General features: G+C 32.2%; 1 long non-coding RNA gene across 2 annotated transcripts in view; it reads right to left on the bottom strand.

Annotated features, from left to right (window-relative positions):
- Window positions 1-3,459: 3,459 nt before the first annotated feature.
- The window catches only part of LOC141370714 (uncharacterized), a 416,025-nt gene continuing 407,770 nt past the window's right edge, over window positions 3,460-11,714 (bottom strand). The window contains exons 7-8 of one of the 2 annotated variants that reach the window (XR_012374991.1): window positions 6,443-6,495; window positions 3,460-3,685 (exon numbers count right to left, since the gene is read on the bottom strand). This is a non-coding gene — a long non-coding RNA (uncharacterized lncRNA). Of the gene's footprint in view, window positions 3,686-6,247; window positions 6,496-11,714 lie in introns of those variants that run through there. The other variant, XR_012374990.1, reaches the window with a different exon arrangement.

Raw genomic sequence — 11,714 nt, 5'->3', positions numbered from 1 at the left:
GGAAATGAGAGCACACCAGGAGCCCGTGTGCATGAAAATGGTACAGACATCCAAGGGATCCTGGCAGAGCACTGACATCATTGGCTACAGGTGATGAGGGCGCTAACCTACATTTTGCTACAGGGAGTCAAATTTTGCAGACATAAAAGTTTAAGTAGTAGTAAAAGTAGCAGTACTAGTTATAACAATGTAATTAAGAGTCAATATATTAATAAGTCATACGGGGTTAAAAAATTCTGAGGATGCGTTCATTAGGTAGATTTTGATTTTTTCATTTTTATTTGTATCCTGTCAGTTTTGTCAAATGAAAAAGCAGTATGAAATGAAAAACATGAAGTGGACTGTGGGAAAAAAAATAAGTATAATCATTCTGAGAAATGGTATCCTACCCAGGGCTCTGAAATAGGATTATATGAGCAGAATAAAAGAAAAGGTCTTGTTCTGGTCAACAAGAGGACCAAGGTTTGGACTTAAGAATGTGAATTGGTTATTTTTAAGTGCCCAATCTTTACAGTGCCTTTGATTTTATTCATGTTTTAGTGACTTCAGAAAATTTATATCCTTCTACTCATTAGTTAAACTGTAAGGAAAGTAAGCCTGAAAATAAACCAGTAAGGAGATTGTTAATATTTTCCCCATAAAAAGTTTAAGTTCTGTAAATTATTTTTTTCTAATCTGCTTTTAAAGATAATCCTCAAATATGTGCCTGATAAATGAATAGATTCCACTTAAGAGGAGTGATTCTTATGATGACAGAAATCAGCTACTTTATATAATAGTTAATTTGTTCTCACTACTGACTTTTAAAGCCCTTTGAACAATTTTTAGTATTGTCTTTCATCTTGTTAATCACGTTCACTTGAGATGAAAGAAGCAATCTAAAATAATCTATCCAAGTGGAAAATTGCTGCAATGATTCTCTGAACTGTGCTGTATAACCCAGTAGACACTGGCTACCATTTTACTCCAAAGGAGTATTTGCCAATGAAGGTCTCTCTTTGGGGGAAAATCCTCCTTGTGATTGAGCTTTACCTTCTGCATAGTTGCCTTTCATTGTGGACCTAATATCAAATCACAAAATAATTAAGTGATACCCCTGTTTTTAAGTGAAAAATATGTATTTTCATTAGAAAATTAATATTATTTTTAAATGAAGTAAATATCACTCAGTCCAAACCCTCATATAAAAACACTAGTGCTTAGTAGATCCTTTGCTTCATTTTTTAAAAACATTATTTCCATTACTTTTGAAGAAGCATTAAGCAACTTTATAAATAAAAGTGACACATATATCTGTGTTTAAGTAAAATTTTATGTAGGAGCTTTCACTGCAGAGTAGGGCTGCTTTCTCTTTCTTTTGCTTTTCATTCAACAAATATAGTACTTTCTCCCTAACTTCACATAAATTACTAAATTAAATCCAGTTTTTTTCAGTTATTTCTTTAAGATTATGGCAATGTTCATGAAACAGAATTACTTAAAAAGAATACCTCACATAAGAATTTTTGAAATATTTTACAAATAAATGTGAAAATGCAATTACATTTCCATGATGATTGTTTTCCCAACCTTATTTATGTGTGCATTAGCAATATTCACTTTGTGCCTTCAATCAATTGTTGGATAAATTCAGAAATCATGAAATAACGATTGGTGATTATGAGTTCTAATTTGAGCCCTGTTTGTTTGAAATAATTTATACTTGACAATCCAGCAATAATTGAAAGACTGAACATTTCATTTTGGTCATTGCAAAATATAATCAAATGTCATTTAAATAATTTTTAAGTATTTTTTTTCTTTTCACTTACCAGTTATCATTGAGATAAATGGTAAAGAGTCTGCTTAATTGCACTTTGAAAAAGCCTGTGTTAGAAAGTGGAGACACCTAGTGTTTCTGAAACATTGCAATAACATTTACCGTGGGCTTATTATGTTCCTACTGTTTTAGGTGCTTTATATTTATTAGGCCATATAATCTTAACAACAACTCTATAAGAGGTCATGGAAGTTAGCTTTCATTTCATATGAGAAAACAAGCTTGCTGAGATGTAGTAAGTTAAGAAGGTCAAGGTTAGATACTGAATACTGACGCGGACTCGAGTGTTTAAGTTATTTTACACAGGTACTTTTCCCCAGACCTCTCAAACCTATGTCTTTAAAGAGAAACATAAATATATTTTAAAAGCATGAACATGTCATAATTGTTTTGGTGGCAAAAAGTAAGAACTGGTGAACTCCGCTTCAGAAACTGGAACACTCTATACATACAAGGAGTGATACTGGAGTGAAGCCTTGAATGGTCCATTGGTATTCAATAGCAGCAAGTAGGTTGGGTCTTTCCAAGCAGATGTAATAATAGGAAAAATTTCACAGAATTGAGAGAATTAGACATTTTCAGTGAATTGTGACTAGTTCAGTATAAAAGGGATATGCTGTATGCTTGGAAATACAAATAAATACAAACAAGCCTGTAATATTCTGGGGAAACTGATACAACCAGGACCATCAATTATTTAGCTCAAATAAATTGCCAATAAGATTTCTCCTGAAAGTAAACAATATCTAAAATATTAATACTATAATCAATGCTGCTCTGATCTCTGGAGAGTTTCTCTCAGAGTATACAAGTACTGATAATTTTCAACTCCAACTATAATTTCCATGTATCTTACTCAATGTAACAGGTAGCAAATGTTCTATGAGCCAACAAAATTCAACATAGTTTTCAATATCCAAAGAAGCACTATTAACTTAGTTGGGCTCAAGATCATAATTTTCAGAACATTAACAAGTATAAGATGCTTATTCATTTTTATTGTTTTCAAAATCATCAGGAACCAGTTACCACAAGTTTAACTCAAACAGTTGTTAGGCCACTTGGAAGCAATATATTGTACTGATACTATAATAATATACTATTGCATGATAATGATGCCCAAATGCGCTCACTCTAGAAAAAGGTAAATCACCTAGATATGCTCTTTCTATTACTTAAAGAGTTTTCCAGAAAGGGCCCATTCTGGTATCATTCTATTGGTGATAACAATTGAACCATATTTTAAAATATAACTGTTCTTTAGTAGCTAAAATTATCAAAGATTATAATTATCCAATATTGAGCATTATAACACAAAATACAATTATATTGTTGACATAGGCAACAGAAATACTTTTGACAGCATTGCTCCAATATTATGATTTTGATGCCTGAGAGAACACAATGGAACAGTACCCTTAAAGTGCTGAAAAAAAAATCTGTCAAATTATAATTCATTATCAGGCAAAAATATTTGTTAAAAATAAAGACAAAGCAAGATAAATAAGAACTCAGAGAATGTGACCAATAGTCCTGACTACAAGAAATGCTAAAAGATACACTTCAAACAGGGTCAGATAACACCAAATGGAAACTCAAAACCATTAAGGACAAAAAATATTTTGAAAATGGTATATATGTGAGATAGATATAAAAGACAATATTTTATTCTTTTTTATTTCTTTAAAAGATAACCAGAAATTGAAAGCAAAAACAATCATAATGTATTCAGAGTTTTGTAATATAAACGGAGGTAGCAGCAGCAAAAGCACAAAAATTTGCATTCCCAGTCCTGATGCCTTCATTCCTAGGTCTCTTTATCTGAAGTTTTGGACAGAGATCTTCCTCAGGTGCATTTGCTGAGACCTATTTATTGGGTAGGAGAAGAAGAGAAATCATGGAGATACTATTCTGCACCCAGATTCAGTACCCAGTATCTTCCACTCCTAGCCCTTCCTCTATACCTCCACCCCCAAAATCCATAAAGCTACCAGACTCCAGAGTACCAGACTTGTTCAGGCTCTCTCAACAGTGAGGAAATCAACACAGTGTTGAGCCACATGACCCTCAATCAGTGCACAGTTCCATGGAGGGAAATATAACGGGGACAGTCAGAGTGTTTTTAGTCTCTTGCTTTTAGTCTCTTGCACCATCACCATCACAGTAAGTGACTGAAGGCTTAACTCTTTCATTTTTGACTTGTTGCTTTAATCGGCTACTCCAACACTTGGGAGCTCAATAAGCTCTCTCTCGGGCCATGTGAACTCCTGACACTACATACATAGTAGAAAGGCAAAAAGGAAATTTATGAACAACATCAAAACCTGGTGAGAATTTGGAGCAACAAGAACTCTTCTATGTTCCTGGTAGATTGCAAAATAGTATCACCAGATTAGAAAATGTTTTAGAAGTTCTTATAATGTTAAACGTTTACCTATGTTACCAGAGAACTAGTTCCGAACTCAGGTTTGGCTGCCGGACTGCTCAAAAATCATTACTTGGGACACAAGTGATGGTGGAGAAGGAAAGGTTGTTTTATTCAGGAAGCGGGCAGCCTGCAGAGATGATGGACTAAGTCTCAAAGACCATCCTCCCCATCCAAGGGAGGCTGGAGGGTTTTAAATGGAAAGATATGGGGAAAGGGAGGGGTCTCCATAGAGGAGAAGCCGGCGCCCAGGCAGTAAGTCATCTATGTGTCTGCATGACCCTGAACAGACTTGCTGGTATCAGTGGCAGCTGTGAAGCAGGCGCTACCTTCTGGGAAAGTTTGGTCCTTCACTCCTCAAGGCCAGTGGTCTGCAAATCTTAAGCAAAGTAAGTTAGTTCTGTTACAGTTCAAGGGACTTGGTTCAGCAAGCAAAGACTGCATAAGCTTGAAGCAAGTTTAGGGTGCTGTTACAGCTCTGCTCTGACCTGATGATTACGCATCTACGTATTTGCACAAGAGAAATGAAAACACAAGGAAATAAAAACACTTGTACAAAAGGTTCATAGAAGCCTGAAACCAGGAAAAAAAACTCAGATTTTTATTACTCATATAAATAAATTTCGGTATACATATAATGGAATACTGTTCAGCAATAAAAAGGAATGGACAGCTAATATATACAACTCGAAAAAAATCTTTTAAAAAATTATGCTGAGAGAAAAATTCAGACACTAAAGAATACATGATATAATATTTCATTGCTGTGCAGTTCTGGATCTGGCAAACATAATCTTTGGTGAATGAAATTAGAATATTTTTTTTGCCTATGGTGAGTGAGGTTCAAAGTGACAGGAAAGGCACAGAAAGGATTCTTTGGGGTGATAAAAATATTATGCCTCTTGATAGATTCCTATGAATATATAAGGTCTGTGTAATTTATGTAAATTGAACCTCAATAAAAAATAAAATATTGTGGCTGTCATATCCCCTTACCTATGAAATTATGTAGACCCTGTATCTAAAAGATTCAAAGTAATATCTAAGTATTTTATTTTCCTTATAAAGAAGAATAACAATCTCCAAAAATTGTATTCATTCACTATGAACTGCACAACTATTTGACAGTCTATTTTAACATTTATATATCAAATAGAGTCTTAAGATAAATTTAACTAAAGATAAATTTCTCTGTGAAAATAATTTAGGAAATGAAATGTTCATGTAACTGTCAGTTACAGTATAAGTATAAACTACAGTATAAGGACTTTTCAGATGACCTTGACTAAGTTTTTAGCTTTTCTATTTACAAATGCTATTTTATAATATTTGGTGTATGTGCACCAAATTTTGTATTTCTTGATTGGTAAAATCTTTAGAATTGGCTTTTACTAGTCAGATCCCATTAGACATGAACTGTATCCTAAGCCTGAAGCATAATGTTAGAAATATAGTCAATTAAAAACTGGGATTAAAAGTGAAAAGCAGCAGTGATGCAAATTTCCTAATGATAATTATATTTCATTCAACAAAAACAAGATAAAAATTTAAAGACAGGAATAGGTATTCATTCAGCTACTAGATAACATCAACATTTTGATTACTCAAGGAGTACTTGTACTAGACTGCAAATTGGTCTTCTTTACTTTTGAATTATAAACAATCATTCTCACATATAATATCTTCATGTTTAATCCTTGACATCTGCAATTGAGGGGTGTGTGTGTGTGTGTGTGTGTGTGTGTGTGTGTGTAAGGATGGGATTTGGCACATTAGTTTAACTAATTGAAAATTGTATTCAATTCTATTGTACTAACAGACAAATTGGCTACAGCTGGCAACAATTGCTTTTGAAAAGGATTCAAGAACATATTATTTCAAATATAAGTGTATACAATTGAGCAATGATTAAACAACTACATGACTCCACCCATATGAAAAAGTATTTATTGTGAATATCAAGTAAAGAAAAATATGCATTTACTAAAATTGTGAGTCTTACCTCTACTATTTATTAGATAGGTAGCTAATTTTTATAACATCTGCAAGTTAATGAATGTTAATACTTGTTTAAAGATTCATGCTGATAAATCATGTGTATATAATGTCAGTAAAGAAAAAACATAATTTTTTTCATTAAAATTAAAACTTCCACACACCCACCACACCCGGGGCTTATTTTGCAGAAATTGACAAACCAAATCCACAATCTTTCTCCAAAGGTGAAGAAACTAGAAGAGTCAGAACAAGTCTGAAAAAGAAGATGAAAGTTTTAGAATTCTCACTAATTTATTTCAAGATAATTATAAAGCTACTAATCAAGATAAGGTAATATAGTAAAAGGATAAATATGTAAATCAGTGGAATAAAATATAAACTTCAGGAATACTCCCAGCAATGATCAATTGATTTTTTCTAATTAATAAACTTTTTCAAGATCGGTTCAACCTAAGAAAATCAATGTAATATACCACATTAATAGAGTGAGAGAAAAAACAACAAAGTGATTGTCTCAATTCATACCAAAAAAGCATTTGACAAAATCCAACACCTTTTCATGATAAAAACACTAAAACCTAACAAACTAGGAATAATAGAGAACTCTCAACCTAACAAAAGCATCTTAAAAAACTCATAGATACATTATCAATAGTCTTAAATAAATCATAACTGTTGACATTCTAATTTTGTTTCTAGTCATTGCTTTTAGGGAAAATGATTCTAAATGCATAATTTTGATATAAAAATATTTCCTATAGAAATAATTGTAAGAGCCCATAATTGGTAGTATCTTTAATCCCTACCAATTGGAATTTCAGGAAAAAATACATTAAAAATGTAATATAACAATCAATACGAATAATTTTCTCCAAAAATATACATAATATTAATAATTTTGAGGTAAAAAATCAGTTTATAAAACAGTAAATAATGATATGCTGTCAGAAGTATGTATACATTGATATCACTTTACCTTCCTGTATCTACTAATAGTATCGTTATCTACATAAGCAGATATAGTAACACACTCCTTTTTTTTTTGGTTTAAAGATAAAATCATTGTTGGAAACATAAGTACATATTATATAAATGGGATACTGCATGTTGCTTGCTCTGTTGGTAGAGAAGTGACAGTCTAAGGGGATAGAAAGAGAGGCCAGCATTAAATTATAAATCTCAACAACTTAATCCATGCTACAAAACAGGGGTTATTGTAAGGCAGCAAATATTTGGCTGTAATTGACAAGCTATTAGTGGGTTGTGAAGTCATTTCATAGATCATGCCCAATTCTACAAACACATAATTACATAGAATAGGATAGCGTAGAACAGAATAGAATAGTCAGAATGGAAATATCAGAGTGTTTACACTTAATAAGTTTGCAAATGGTTTCATGAAATTCTTACAGAAATTCTTATACACATAGATACAAACAGATACATAAATGTACAGTCAGTCATAAGGTAAAATATCGTATTCATTCTGGGGTCAAAATAAAAACATTGGAAAGTCATTATTTTATGCTGGTTGGTGTAAAAAAAAAAGAAAGAAAGAAAAGACACACAAAAAGAATAACATTTCACGGCATGTGAAAATTATAAGACATTCAAGTTTTAGATTCCATAAATAAAGTTTTGTTGGAACACAGTGAGGCTCCTTTATTTACATATTGTCTATGACTGCTTTTGCATTACAATGGCCGAGTTGTTGTTGCAATAAAGAATGCACAGCTTGTGAAGCCTGAATATTTATTATGTTCTTTTGCAGAAAACATTTTTTAGACCACGGATTAGACAGTGAGTATTTAGCAGGAAAATGAAGGAAAAAGTAGAATAATGGTTTGGGAAGTCTCTGTAAATATATGTGGATTTACAAAATAATCAGATAAATGTATTTGTGAGCCTTGAAATACAGAAGGCAATCAATTTTAAAAAGAAGAATTCAGTTTTTACATTATTATACAAGTCCTTGGAATGTTAATATCTAATTTAAAAACATAAAGGCAAAAGGATACATTTCACAGTTTATGTAAATGTATAGACAGCATTTATTTTTTGAACTACTGCTATATTCCAAAAATTGTGCTTAGAGAAGCAAACAGGATCTAAGTCTCAATACATATTTAATATGGTTGAAGCAATCATTACTTTCCATTAACATTTACTCATAATTTGTAAATTTTGAAAACTTTTCAGTTTCAAAAACCAATAATTTTTTTAATTTCAGATTCACTTTATTATCTTGTTTTACACAAATGACTCATTTCTTCTTACATGAAATAAAAATTACAGACAGAAGTCTATGGGTGGGAGTTATACACCTATATTCACAGTAAGATTCCCTGATACAGTGGCCAAAGGAAGTTAAGTATTTTGCATAATATGGATTATGGCTTCCAGTTTCAGGGACCCCTTCCTTCTAATGCTGTTAACTGCTAGTTTCCTTGAAAATTAAGATAGGTGAGGTCCCAAGCAGGAAACATTTATTTTTAAATCTACTCTGTCTCTGCCTTTCCAGGTTGGATGGAGACAGAGAGGAAGGGAGAGTCCAGGAATCCAGGCTTTATGCAGAGAACACTCCATGCTGCATAGAAAGTACATGGCACCATGAGCTCTAGGTTGAGAGGCAGGAAAATCCTGGTTCTACTCCCTGATCACCATCCAACTAGTTGTAGAAATTTATACATGTTGTTTAATTTCTTGGGATTTTGTTTTCCTGATATAAAATGAGATAACAGTAAATGGTCAATCTCTCTTAGCTTTATATTTATTTTTGAGTTGACCGTAAGAACATAAGCTTTACGTTTAACACACTTCATAAACAGACTCAAACATTCTGAGTTTGAGATTTACATTTAACACACTTCATAAACAGACTCAAAAACATAAACAGACATGCTATTAATTGACACCATAGTATATAGCGTAGGTGATAATGTCACACAGAGAAGTTTCTGCACATTGTTACCTTACAATTTCCAAAATAATATTAAATGAGTTGTGAAGCATTGGTGAAAAGTTTTATAAGTACAACTGAAACAGATTTTATAAGCAAATGAATGCACTGTGACAGGCTTGAAAGATAGGTTAACATGTGTCAAAACAATGAACCTGAAAGATTTAAATTTATTATCCTTAGACAAGAATCATATTAGATGGACTTAATTAGGATTTTCACTATATTCATCCATAAGAATATAAACTTCACTGCAATTTCTGGGGTCTAATTAAAATGGAATATGATCATCCAGAATCCAAAATAACATTTAGTAATCTGAACCAATTTTTAAAAGACATTTTTCACACTATTTATGACACTTAGAAGTCATGTCTTAGAATTTAAATTTAGAATATTAGCCATGCAGGAGAAATAATAGATTAGTGATAGACTTCCAAATCATAAAATGCTGTTTGAAAAATACTGGGTTTTTTTATTCAGAATTTTTCCTTTCAATATTGAGATCCTTGATAATAAACTTCTTAGGCTTAAAAGGACAAACATTAGCTTTTACATTTTAGAAAATTTGCTGCATATTAGACAATAAGGAAAATGCTGGCGTATGTATATTTTCTATGCAATGAACCAGCCTTAATAGCCTTAGGTCATAACTGCATGCTTTATTAATCTACTTAAGAAGTGTACCATGATATCTGAGATTTATCCCCATAGTCCACATAATCTTACATTTTCTTTTTCTTGTGTACCTTGTTTTTAATTCCCTCTAGTGCCTGTTACATATTTGACTTGGCATAGGGACTTAAATACTAACATTTCTAACTATGGAGAGAGTTGCTCTTGTTTTGTTTTTTAATTATTTATTTTAAAGAGAGAAAGAGAGGACGAGTGGGAGGAGCAGAGAAGAGGGAGAGAGATTCTCAAGCAGACTCCATGCTGAGCTCAGAGCTCCATGTGGGGCTTGATCTCACCTCCATGAAATCGCAACCCGAGCTGAAACCAAGAGTCAGACACTTCACTGACTATGCCTCTTAGGCGCCCTGACATTTATTGTTTTTATTTGAAAATTTGAAAATGGATAAGAAAATTCTCTTTTCAAAATAACATTTTCACTCATATTTAAAGCCATGGGAAATGTTAAATTTATACAAGTCCACTGGAGATGTAATGTAGTAAGTCCTATGAAAAATATGAATCTGATATTACAATGTCACTAAGGAAACACTATCACAAAAATAGCATCAGGTGTGCTCACAAAGTCATTATTCTAAAAAGATGATATGCCAGAGAATATTTTTAGTGGTTTCACTGTCTAAAGAAAAATAGAACGCTTAGTCATAATGTGCCATAATAGAATTGTTCAATTACTCAGCTAGAAATACCTGTATATATGTGTATGTGCGTGTGTGTGTGTGTGTGTGTATACACACATTATATTGTGTATTTTATTTTATGCTAATTATAACTCAGTAAAGCTGATAAAAAAATCATTATATGAAATTACTGGAGAACTAACTGACAGAAATTAAAAATAATGATATACTAAATTTTTTTTAAAAACTGGTATACAGTGTAAACTTTGGAAGATATTATCAGGTAAAGATAATTTAAAAAGGAGTTTCAAAGACAGGAATCTTGAGAAAGACCTCAAAGTAAATAAAAGATACGATTATATCTATCTGTTGGTGGAGAGTATGCAATTTACAAAGAATAATAAAAATTTTTACTTACATTTTTACTTTACCTAAAAAGGAGAAGTGAATCCATATGTTTACTAGGTACTCATTACTAGCAGTTTATGACAGAATGGAATAAAAGTAATGTCATAATCACTGAAGAACCTTTTTGGACTCAGTGTAATGCAATGATTAAGAGCAAGATGTCTGAGGTCTAGTGACTTGATTTTAAGTAATTGCCCCAAATTCCATAGCTCTGTGATTTTGGACAAATTATTTAATCTCTCTCTAAGCATCAGGATTTTTTATTTGTAATATGGGAAAACCAGTAATATTGTACCTTTGAGATTTGAGGTGAAGATTCAGTGACATAAAATACATAAACTACTTAGTACCAGGTTTGTTGAGAATAAGGGCTCACATATTTTTAATGGAAATTAGACCACACGGTTAGATCAGGAAAATGTTTACTAGTGGTCTGTATAATAACATGAGGAAGCTGTATTTTTAACAGTGCTTCACAACACTTTCCTATGTTAGGAAGTGATAAATGTTGCAGTGGGGGAAAAAAGGTAAATAATTTCCTCATTAAGTAAAGTTCACACTAGTAAAGAAGTAAATTTCAGTGGAAACTATGATAATGTCTCTTGTGACATCTCCAAACTGCATGTGTGTTTGGTGGTATGATAACCTCTTTCTTATGAATGATATCTAGGTCATGTTCACTGAAGTCCCTCTATGTATTAGCCCAGTCTGATAGAATGTAAAAGAATTTCAAACTGTCATGAAAAATTAGAGTAATGGAGAAAATCTGAGCATCAGATGCACTAGATTTTG

The sequence above is a fragment of the Callorhinus ursinus genome, unplaced genomic scaffold (assembly GCF_003265705.2).
Source record: "Callorhinus ursinus isolate GAN/ISIS: 27379988/994484 unplaced genomic scaffold, GSC_fseal_2.0 scaffold2, whole genome shotgun sequence".
Lineage (NCBI taxonomy): Eukaryota > Metazoa > Chordata > Mammalia > Carnivora > Otariidae > Callorhinus > Callorhinus ursinus.
This window is presented reverse-complemented; position numbering and strand designations above follow the sequence as displayed.